General features: G+C 38.9%; 1 long non-coding RNA gene across 1 annotated transcript; it reads right to left on the bottom strand.

Annotated features, from left to right (window-relative positions):
• Positions 1-7,923: 7,923 nt before the first annotated feature.
• LOC129528041 (uncharacterized) lies at positions 7,924-12,036 on the bottom strand. Its single transcript, XR_008673191.2, has 3 exons — positions 11,661-12,036; positions 10,993-11,087; positions 7,924-8,029 (listed from the first exon to the last, which is right to left on the bottom strand). It is a non-coding gene; the product is annotated as an uncharacterized lncRNA (long non-coding RNA).
• Between the last annotated feature and the right edge of the window lie 212 nt (positions 12,037-12,248).

Raw genomic sequence — 12,248 nt, 5'->3', positions numbered from 1 at the left:
CTCACTAAAAGAAACTTCTAAATTATGTCGACGTATTTTCAGTGGCTCTTGACATAACTTTAGCCCACTTCCGATTTCAATTGTACTCCTATTGAAGAATTCCCTGGGTAGTCACATTGGCTTGACAGTTGCAACCCTTGGCACTAGACTTAACTGCTCTCTGTTCTCTGCTTTCTTCTTTCGGGCATTTTCTGTGGAGTTTTCTGCATGTACAGGCAAACATAGCCAGAAATGAGTATCTTCAGAGCCCAACCTCAATCAAGAGAAATGGAAGCTTATAGACGAATGACGAGACAGTTCTGGGAGGACTTCTGCAATCTCAGTAGCAATTTTGACCCTTTCCTAACTCTCTTGGCTCCTTCAATCCTATTTTAGGGGATAGTGTCCCAAACTGCTTATACAGTCCCCCTTTCTCAAGCTCTAATTTTGGAGGCCTCAAAATTAAAATGGCTTGAGTTATTAATCTGTAATAATACATATATCTAAACTGGAAAACTGTAATATCCCCAGAATTACCATTTGGGGGTAGGATTTACTTCTTGAACCTAATTCTTTTTGTTTTGAAGCAGCCATGTTGAGAGAAAATTGAATTCCTACCAATTCCTTCAGTTAAATGAGTTCAAACTCCCCATGAAAGTTTTGGATGTACTTAACTGCAACCTTTGTGAGGACACCTATCGGGAGCACAATTTCACCTGAGTCCAGGGTAATACAATGGCCTCTCTCAAAGAAGACTTAAAGAGTAGCTAAGATGTTGCTACATAGAGAACATTTATTTCCTAATTCAGCTTCTTGGAAACAAATAAGCCTCAATGTGGTTGCCACTAGAAAACTCAGCAAGAACTCTGCTAGATGGAGTGTTTTAAGTTGGAACCATTTACGAGTTGTTTGTCATATTTCCATTTTTTCTTCCGAGAATGGGCTACTAAAAAATGGCCACTCAATCTAGAGAAATATTCATCTTACAAACAAAATGTTGACTTCATATGTGTGACAGTTAATTTTATATATCAACCTGACTGAGCCATTGGGTGTCCAGATATTTGGTCAAATCATATTCTCGGTATTTGGGGAGAAGAGTAACATTTTAAATCAGTAAACTGAATAAAACATTGCAATTTATAACGTGGGTGGTCCTCTTCCAATTAGTTAAAGCCTAAATAGATTTTTTAGAAAATGTCTGACTCTCCTGTGAATAAGAGAGCACTCCTCTGCCTGGCTGCTTGACGTGAGACATCTGTCTTACCTTGACTTCAGAATAGAACTGAAATATGGCTGGGCGCGGTGGCTCACGCCTGTAATCCCAGCACTTTGGGAGGTCGAGGCGGGTGGATCACGAGGTCCGGAAATCGAGACCATCATGGCTAACAGGGTGAAACCCCGTCTCTACTAAAAATACAAAAAATTAGCCGGGCATGGTGGCGGGTGCCTGTAGTCTCAGCTACTTGGAAGGCTGAGGCAGGAGAATGGTGTGAACCCGGGAGGCGGAGCTTGCAGTGAGCCGAGATTGCACCACGGCACTCCAGCCTGGGCGACAGAGCGAGACTCCATCTCCAAAGGAAAAAAAAAAGAACTGAAATATTTGTTCTTCGACTTCAAACCTTCCAACTGCATTATTGTCTCCGCAGCTTGCCAACTGCAGAGCTTATGTCTCCTCAGCCTCCAAAATTGCAATTGCATATCCATTTCTTAAGTCCGTGTATGTTTGTGTGTGTCTGTGTGTGCATGTGTGTATACGGCTGGTTCTGTTTCTATGTAGAACCCTAAGTAATACTGATTTTGGTACCAAGAAGTGGGGGTGCTTCTGTAACAGATATCTAAACATGTGGAAGGAACGTTGAAACTGGGTAATGGGTAGAGGCTGGAAGAGTTTTAAGGTGATGCTAGAAATATGGATATAAAAGAGAATTTTTGTGAAACCTCAGAAGTTAATGAGGATCATGTTATTCAAAACAATAGGAAAGGTGATCCTTGTTGTAAAGTGGCAAAGATCTTGAATGAACTATGTTCTAGTGTTTTGTGAAGGTAAAAGTTGTGACCAAATGATTAAATTGGACATTTAGCTAAATAAGTTTCCAAGCAAAGTGTTAAAAGAGCACCTTTGTTCCTCCTAACTACTTATAGTAAAATGAAAAAGGGGAAAGATAATTTGAAAATAAAATTGTTAAACAGAAAGTAACCAAAACCTGAAGTTTTCAAAAATTTTCAGCCTATGCATATTGGAGAAAATGAGAAAGTGTGTTTTTAGTTTGAAGGGAACATTGTGGGTGTGGCTGAACAACCATTTGATAAAGACATCCTGGGTGCAACTCAGGGACCGAAACACTGATCTCAGCAGAAGCCAGGAGTAGAGCCGAGACTCTATCCTACTACTAAAAGCATTGTCAGGTGAAACTAAAGGGGACAGACAAAGTGAGACACAACAAAGGGAGGCCATTGACTTTCCTGGATTCTGTAGACCAGATCATGAGGCTATTTATTTGGATTCAAATGTGTGCTACTCTTTAATAAAAGAAAATAATAACCTTGAAGTGACTGAGAGGTCATCAGGGCTGCCATTCCCACCACAATCCCAAGGGCAAGACTATTTTCTCCCTGGTTTCAGGGGGCAAGACCTTTGCAGAGAGTCAAAATGTGGGATCCCCTGCTCAGTACCATTGGGGTGATGCTGCCACACCAGTGAGCCTGAAGGGTAGAGTATTCAACCAAAGAGAATTATTATTAAGCCTTAATCTTTAATGAAATTTGCTTTACTATGTTTTAGACTTACTTGGAATCCATCAGCCTTTTCTTTCTTCCAGGTTTTCCCTTTTGGAATGAAAATATTTGTTTTATGTCTGTCCACCTTTGTATTTTGGAAGCACCACAACTTTTCTTGTTTCACAGCTAGAGATGAATTTTTCCTCAGAATGAATTATACCCAGACTTTTACCCTTATGTTATTCACATGATATATAGATGAGAAATTGAACTTCAGACTTTAGACTTGATACTGAAAGAAGGTAAGACTTTAGGGTTGTTTGGGACGGTATTATATGAATGTATTTTGCATGTCAGAAAAACACGAATTTTGTCAGGGCCAGGGGCACAATGTTATGGACTGAATTTTGTCTGTTTTAAATTCACATGTTCAAGCCCTAATCCCCATGTGAATATACCAAAGATAGGGGTAAAGAGGTGATTAAGATTAAATTACATTTTAAGGGTGGAGCTCTGATCTGACAGAACATTTGCCTTTACAAGAAGAGAATGATACACCAGAGCGCTCGCTCTTCAAGTGCATTTTCTGGGGAAAGTACATGTGAGGAAATAGCAAAAGGTGGCTTTCTGCAAGCCAGGAAGAGAGCCCTCACCAGGAGCAAACACCTTGATCTTAGACTTCCCAGCCTCTAGAACTGAGAGAAAAAAATAATCAGTTAAGTCACACAGTCTGTAGTATTTTGTTACGGCAGCTCAAGTAAACTAAGCTGATGGGTTTTATAGCCACATGAATCCCCACCTCTGGTATCCAAGAAACCTCTGCCTGGGTGCATTATGATAGTCATGATGAGGAGTAGAAGAGTTACTCAAAAATAGCAGTTAAATATATGAGGGGCCTTGAATACTACTGGAAATTACTAATGTTAATATAAACTATCACTGTCAGTTTCAGTGGGTGTCAGAAACTCCTGTCATTAGGAGGATTTAACAGTTGATGGGGAAACTGCTGGTAGTCCTAGCCATAGAGGCTCTGATTTGGGAAATGTTTGTCAAATGTGTCTACATCTGTCAGGAAAGACTGCTGTCAAGAACAGCCTGTAGAACAAAGCATATTCTGTACCTTCAATTCTAGAGAAAAAGTGATTGAATAGTGAAGGTATTAAAATGCTGAGGACTGGAGAATGTTTAACTTGTAAAAGTTAACATTTTGGTGATGTGGTAAGTCCATTGAAATATCTGAAGCAGTCCATCACAGAGAAGGTGTTAACAGTGTTCTACTGTTTCTCAAGGAATACGATTAGAATACATGGGCACAAACTTCAGGAAGACAAATAATTGCTCAGTACAATAACTTTTTAATTTTTTTAACTTGCAAAGCTGTCCAAAATTGAATGACATTTTGAAATAACTTTAGGCTTTCAGAAAAGTTGACAACATGTACAGAACTCTGTACATTTTTTTCACCAAGATTTCCCAGTGTTAACATTTTGCAAAATCAGAGTACAGTGATAAAAATCAATAACTAAATAAATGAATACATAAATAAAATTAACGTTGGTAGAATCTACTAAACTACCGACTTTATTTTAATTTCACCTGCTTTCTCCACTGAAGTCTTTTTTCTGTTACAGGATCTAATTTAGAACACAATGCATTGCATTTTCTTTCTATGAGCAAATGACTTTCAATATCTGTTAAAGCCTTATTTTGTTGTTACTCAAGACACAAATTAATACTTTTTTGGTGTTAGCTTTATCTGTCATTATAATAATTACACATTAGTTAGTTACAACTATTTTGTAATAAGTCAAGTTAAAATTCATTTGGATAGATCACTTTGGAGTTTTGAGTAAATGGCATATTCAAATTGCTACAAAAGATATTGGCAAGAACCTACTTATGCACAGTTCTCCAAGATGCTATATTTCGGATGAGACCATAGTGATTGAAATATTAATAGTAAGGAAGTACCCATGCACAAAACCTTGCATGAGTCTAAATATATACCACCAGAAATTGGACTTTAAATCATAATTTTATGCATCTTGAAGAATATAAAAGTGTTTCATACTTCTGCTTAACAACTAGTCAGACTGTTAACTACACCTGACTCAGGCAATTATGGGTGATACAGATAGGTGGGGAAGTTTATTAAATAACCTGCTGATAATATATTTTTAAAATCTTTATTCTTTTTTTTTTTTTTTTTTTTGAGACGGAGTCTTGCTTTGTTGCCCAGGCTGGAGTGCAGTGGCGTGATCTCGGCTCACTGCAAGCTCCACCTCCCGGGTTCACGCCATTCTCCTGCCTCAGCCTCCCGAGTAGCTGGGACTACAGGCGCCCACTACCACGCCCGGCTAATAAAATCTTTATTCTTTAATGGTTATTATCAAACATTTCTGTCCAAGAACTTGAATTGTTCATTTGTCACCAGTCGTATAGATTTAAATATCATTGCCTTTTAATCAGTGTCCTTGTTGGGTAGATGGTAGTACATAGATATTTTTCAACATTCAGTTGCTTTTTTGCTTTGGCCAAAAATAAATCAGGCTTCTAAAAAGCATGTTAGGATTACATGATTATTAAACAGCATGGAAGACACTTAAAATACAGAATTCGTGCAATATGCCTTGAAATTCCTAATGCCCATTTGAATTGAAAATGTTAGATTTGGAGTTGTCTTGTTTATGTCATTTTAATTTTTCCTCAAATTGGAATGATTGTGCTTTCATGATCAGGGAACAAACTAGTTCTGCAGAATAAAAGATGTGAACTCTATAATTCAGAATCATTATTTTCTTATTTTCCCCCCACATGATTTACATACGTTTGATTGTTCCAGAGAATTTAGGGAAGTCTCTACTCTTCCTAAAGTTTCCTCTTGTCTTTTTTGTTTACACATTCTGGGTCATGATATGTCTATTGCCATTTCAGTGGTGGCAATGCTATCAACCGAAGCAAGAGGACATCAAGATGAAACTGAGAATCATGGAGTGACATGGCCATTGGGCTCAGCCACTCATATCCATGTAGAGAGCTGTTTTCTAGTCATTCTACTTTGATAAGTCTGTGTTCTGTTCAAATGATTTCTGTTATAATAGTTATTTGGCTATTATAACATTGACATTGAGGTAGACTTAGCTAAAAGTTGATCATGAAAAAAATACTGAGAAGAGTATAGTTTTATCTTATTTAAATATTCATAACTTTCAAAATATAGTCTGGCCGGGCGTAGTGGCTCATGCCTGTAATCCCAGCACTTTGGGAGGCCGAAGCAGGCGGATCACCTGAGGTAGGGAGTTCAAGACCAGCCTGACCAACATGGAGAAACCCATCTCTACTAAAAGTACAAAATTAGCCCGGCATAGTGGTGCATGCCTGTAATCTCAGCTACTTGGGAGGCTGAGGCGGGAGAATCACTTGAACCCGGGAGGCAGAGGTTGTGGTGAGCCGAAATCACGCCATCACACTCCAGCCTGGCGACAGAGTGAGACTCCGTCAAAAAAAAAAAAAAAAAAAAAAAAGTCTGATTAGAAGCATGTTAAGATTTTCTAAATAACTTTTATTGAAAAGGAAAATATAATTGAACCAAAGATAACCAGATTCCACACTGACTGGATCTTACATGAAAGTATCCTTGTAGAAGTTAAACTCCCAATGTTTTCTATAAAAATCTTGAGCGAAATAGAGTTCTTAGGCTCTAGCCCTGTTCTGATGCATAGAAGATGTAGAGGAGAAAATTATTATTATTATTATTATTTGAAATGTAATCTCATTCTGTTGCCCAGGCTGGAGTGCAATGGCATGATCTCTGCCCACTGCAACTTCTGCTTCCCGGGTTCAAGTGATTCTCCTGCCTCAGCCTCCTGAGTAGCTGGGATTACAGGCGTGCACCACCATGACCAGCTAATTTTTGTATTTTTAGTAGAGACGAGGTTTCACCATGTTGGCCAGGCTGGTCTCGAACTCCTGACCTCAAGTGATCCACCCATCTTGGCCTCCCAAACTGTCGGGATTACAGGTGTGAGCCACCACGCTCGGCCTATAGAGAAAATTATACAGGGTCAGAGTTCTCCAGAACTGCTGTAGTTTACGCACTGAACTATAAATATTTCTTGCCCTATTACCATGAGAATAAAGACAGGAGATCAGTTGTTTATAGATGCCTTTAATTATTTATTACTTAAAATAAATAACCCTCTAATATTTTAGTTGATGTCCACAAGTAGTCTCTCTCCAAAGAGAGACTAAGGTGTTTTTGACAAATTTTTCACCTGATTTATTCAGGCCCACCTAGGATAATCTCCCTTCCAATTGAGTAAATCAGATCATTCAGTATATCTTCCAAATTTAAATCACCTGATTGGGACCTTCAGTGGACAAAGTGTGTCTCCCCAAAATTTATATGTCAAAAATCCTACACCTGTAATGTGAGGGTATTAAGAAGTAGAGCCTTGGGACGTGATTAGGTAATGATCATAGAGCCCTTATAAAAGATGTAAGTATCCATATAAAAAGAACCTCAGGAGATCTTTTCCCGCTTTACTGCATCTGAAGATACATTGAAAGGTCAACAGTCTGTAATCCAAAAAACAATCCTCATCAGAACTTGACCATGCTGATACTCTGATATGAGACTTATCTCTCCAGAACCCATGAAAAATACATTTCTCTTGTTTATAACTTATCCAGTCTAAGTCATATTTGGTCAGAAAATAGAACAAAGACAAAGATTTTATTTACAAGTGTAAAATTTCTTCCAGAAGCACATAGGTTAATGTTTGATTAATTAGGAAATGCAGTTCAGCCTAATTAACTTGATATATCAAAAAGCCATCACTCTGAGATACAGTTTTTAGAAAATGTAACATGTGTTATATAATTGATATAAAATGGAGATGTTCATGATTAAGATGGTCTTTCTTTGTAAGTGGAAAGACCACATGCATTGCTTGAAGACCTTATGTATTAAATCTAATGTAATAAGAAGGAACCTGCGGTTTTACACTGATAATCCCAGAATTATGAAAACTTCCTCCTAGTCTCTTGATTACCTGTACCCTTGAAATTATTGACAAAATTTGACATTAAGATATCTGATTTTTGTAAGTTGATCTAACAATCTAACCCTAAGTTATCTCAGTTTTGTGAATTTATATAAACTAAGTTTAGTAAGGGGGCAGTGATAAAAACGATAGAAAAATATACTAGTTGGACACTTACTTTTGGCACTTCCAGGTCTTCTTACTTGGCTCTGCTTTCATCCTCCAGCCAGCAAATGAGGAAATCAGATACCACACAGCTCAGGAGCATAAGGAGCTAAGAAATTCTGGAAGGATATATAAATTGGGCCCCCAAAGAGAAGATTTTCCCCAAATTCTCTCCATAGTTGTGAATTTGCCTTAATCACATAATAACTATACTCAGTACCTTAATAAGTTGTAAATCATATGGTTGATATTATTATGAAGACCAAAAGGAAATTAAACATTTTAAACACTAAAATTTTTGAATTGAAGACTAAAAATAATATTCACATATTTTGCCCAATATTATTATTTTCTAATAAACAGAAGATAGTCATAGAAACCATTTTGTTTAAGGGCCTTTGATCTGTAAGAAATTTAATGACATTCGATAAAGCAGATAGTTGTACACCTTAGCTATTGTATAAGGATATTTATATATACTACTTCATGCCCGTGACGTGGAACAATTACCCAAACTTTAGGGCCTTGGATCCAAATCTTCAAGTTGACCTTCCATATTTCTTCATTAAACAATATGATCTTATAACTAGGTATGTTACTTAACTTCTATCTAAGATGTTCAAATAAACCCATTCTCAAGAGTGATTTAAGACATAAGATGCATATTTATATCCTTTAGTTTCCAAATTTTGAAGGCCGAGGGAATTTTAAGGGTTGGTAATACAATTTTTTTTTTGACAGATCCATTTACTTTCTCATTACCAATTACTTCTGTGAGATAATTTACTCCTAATATGGCATCCTTATCCATAATCACAAGCTCCTCTGTGCTTCTGCTTTCTTGGCAATGGAGTTAGAGTTAACTTCTTCCAAAAGTAGTCATCTGAAACCACAGCTTAAAGGCTCCCATGTTTTCATTTTGTATGTCTTCTGGACAGTTCTTGAGCCCCTCTTGTCTTCTGATAAAACAGTTCTAGCTGAAGGATCCTGATTTGATAGGTCTCTGTGGTGAATATTGGAACTATAATACCTCACTTCTTCTCCAAAGCTGTTCATTAAGATAATATCTTTTTAAGAAACTAGAAAATGATCTATTATTAAACTCCATGTATGTGCCTTCTTTCTCTATACCACTTTTCCAGTTCTGTTCTTCCTAAAATTTGCCTGTACTATTGAAATAGTTTTTCGGAGGTCCACATAAAAACCTCCATTTTGAAGATTTGTTAGAAGGACTCATGAGACTCAGTATATAATTGTACTCATGGCTAAGGTTTATTATAAAGACTGAGTAGGAATACATACCCAGATCATAAGGGAAAAAGACATGAGTGGATTCTGGAGGAAGCAGATGACCTTATGCTGCCTGCTTCCTGAGAGTGACCATACAGAGCACATTCTTCCTTAATCAGTGAAAATGCAGTAACAGGGGTTGGATGGTTTTTCCTAGGGAACCCATTAGAGACTCAATGCCAAGATTTTGTAATAAGACCTAGTCATACGGCTTAAATTGTTATCTAATTCCAGACTCCCAAGTGAAAGCAAGTGTTGAGTATAAATCATATTGTTTGCACAAACAAACTAGGCACAATGAAATACCTTCATCTTTTAACACTACGAAAAGCCCAATTCTGAGATGCTGAGCAAGAGCCCAGCTTGTAAACAACATCAAGCCTGCTGTGTGTGTGAACTCTTTTCTGTGTACTTTCTAAGTGGTTTCACTTTCTATTATGATTGTTTCTTTCCAATTCATCTTCTACATAGCAAAAAAAAAAAAAAAAAAATTCTTAGCCTTGAATTAAATTATGGTCTTAAACCTCTTAAGACATTTTATAAATTCCTGACAGGTCAAAAAAGTAAGTGTGGTGACATTCTTTTCAAAGCATTATTTTGATGTGTCCAGGCATTTTTTTCTACTTATACGCTGATCATTTCAGCTCACACATCCTCTCCAATTATCTGTGGTGTCTTAGAGACGTGCTTGCATGTACGTATGTGTGTGTGTTCATTTTTTTTATTTAATACAGGAGTTGACAAACTTTTTCAGTAAGAGATCAGATAATCACTATTTTGAGCTTGACAGGCCATACAGTCTCTGTCACAACTACTCAATTTTGTGATTGTAGTGAAACTGAACCCAGGTTTGGGTGTTTGCCAATCAAAAGCCAAAACTCGAGAGACGAGGAGCTGGTAGAAGAAAGAACAGGTTTATTCAGCTGACAGCCTGAAGAGATGGCAGGATAAAGTCAAGATGGCAGGATAATGTCTCAAAGACCATCTCGCCCTCCTTTGGCTGAGAAAAGGGGTTTCAAAGGGGAAGGGACTTGGGAAACTGGCAGGTCAGCATGTCTTGCTCTGATTATTATCTTGAGTAATGAGCCACCTAGTGGTCTGGCTGGTATCAGCTAGCCCTCAGCAGGATGGAAGATTAACTGCTCAGCATTGTACTTCCAGGGATAGGGGTGCATTCAACAACCTTTGTTCTATCCCAAGGCTACTTCCTGGAATTAAGAAACTAATTCAAGCAAGCACAGAGTTAGGCATTATAAAAAAAAAAATAGCCATTTGTTTTCTAAGTGGAGTGTTTCAGTTGCAGTAGTGCAAAAGCAGCCATAGGTGATAGGTAAATGACTGGGACTGTTCACTGACTGTTAATTTAATATAAATAAATTACCAATTAATATAACTAATATCGCTAACAAAATCTTTATATATGTGTGCTATTAATATTTTCAAGCACTATTTCAGGTCCAGATGTAATTCATTTCAAGAGGTCAAGAGTAAAAACATAAAATTGAGGTGTAAGAAGTATTTTCAAATAAATCTTCCACCACACTAACTTTTTTTGGGAAAAATTTGGAGGAAAAATTTTTAGTTGCATGGGAAAAAAAGTTTGGGTTACATTCTTTCAGTTTCCTATCATCTTGTAAAAGAAAAGTGGTAGAGATTTGGGCCAAATGAGACTTGTTTTTTTCATGAGTCGACACAGCTTGAAAGAATTCAGAATCAGAACACGAGATATTGTCTTTTTACAAAGAAAGACACAAGACACTCAGGAATAACTCTTCAAAGAAATTGTTCTTACCGGTCGCTGTGCTGGGTAGAGAAAGGCATGGTCCCTTTACATGATATGGAAACGGGAAGGGCATGGTCCTCGGCTAGGGCTCCATCTCCAGGAACCTAGATGAGGAGAGGCATTTTTGTTTTCCTGCCCAAATATTGCATTTCCCAAGACCACCCGGGCATGACACGCACCCATCCTGTGCCTATAAAACCCCTGAGACCCTAACAGGCAGACACACAGACGGCTGGACGTCCAGAGGATCACATCAGAGGAAGAACACACAGGCTTCTGTCGGGAGAAATGCACCGACAGGCACCAGCACACAGCAGGCCACCGCCTGGTAGAAGCAGAATGACATGGAGTTTGACTGGGACAGTCCCAGGAGAGCCCAGGACGCTGAGCAGCTGACTTCAGGGGAAAACCTTCCCACTCCCATCACCCTTCGCGCTTCCCCCATCTGCTGAGAGCTACCTCCACTCAATAAAAACTTGCACTTATTCTCCAAGCCCAGGTGTGATCCGATTCTTCCGGTACACCAAAGCAAGAACCTGAGATACAAAAAGGTCTCTGTCCTTGCGACAAGGTAGAGGGTCTAACTGAGCTGGTTAAGGTAAGCTGCCTATCAATGGAAAAACTAAAAGAGCACAGAGCAGTGTGTCCGGGATTGGTGGGTTCTTGGTCTCACTGACTTCAAGAACGAAGCCGCGGCCCTGGCGGTGAGTGTTACAGCTCTTAAGGTGGCACGTCTGGAGTTTGTTCCTTCCGATGCTCAGATGTGTTCGGAGTTTCTTCCTTCTGGTGGGTTCATGGTCTTGCTGGCTCAGGAGTGAAGCTGCAGACCTTCGCTGTGAGTGTTACAGCTCTTAAGGCAGCACGTCTGGAGTGGTTCGTTCCTCCTGGTGGGCTCGTGGTCTCACTGGCTTCAGGAGAGAAGCTGCAGATCTTCGCGGTGAGTCTTACAGCTCATAAAAGCAGTGTGGACCCAAAGCTTGAGCAGTAGCAAGATTTATTGCAAAGACTGAAAGAACAAAGCTTCCACACTGTGGAAGGAGACCCCAGCGGGTTGCCACTACTGGCTCAGGCAGCCTGCTTTTATTCTCTTCTCTGGCCCCACCCACATCCTGCTGATTGGTAGAGCCCAGTGGCCTGTTTTGACAGTGCGCTGATTGGTGCATTTACAATCCCTGAGCTAGATACAAAGGTTCTCCACGTCCCCATCAGATTAGTTAGATACAGAGTTCCCACACACAGGTTCTCCAAGGCCCCACCAGAGCAGC

Source organism: Gorilla gorilla, chromosome 19 (genome assembly GCF_029281585.2).
Source record: "Gorilla gorilla gorilla isolate KB3781 chromosome 19, NHGRI_mGorGor1-v2.1_pri, whole genome shotgun sequence".
NCBI lineage: Eukaryota > Metazoa > Chordata > Mammalia > Primates > Hominidae > Gorilla > Gorilla gorilla.
This window is presented reverse-complemented; position numbering and strand designations above follow the sequence as displayed.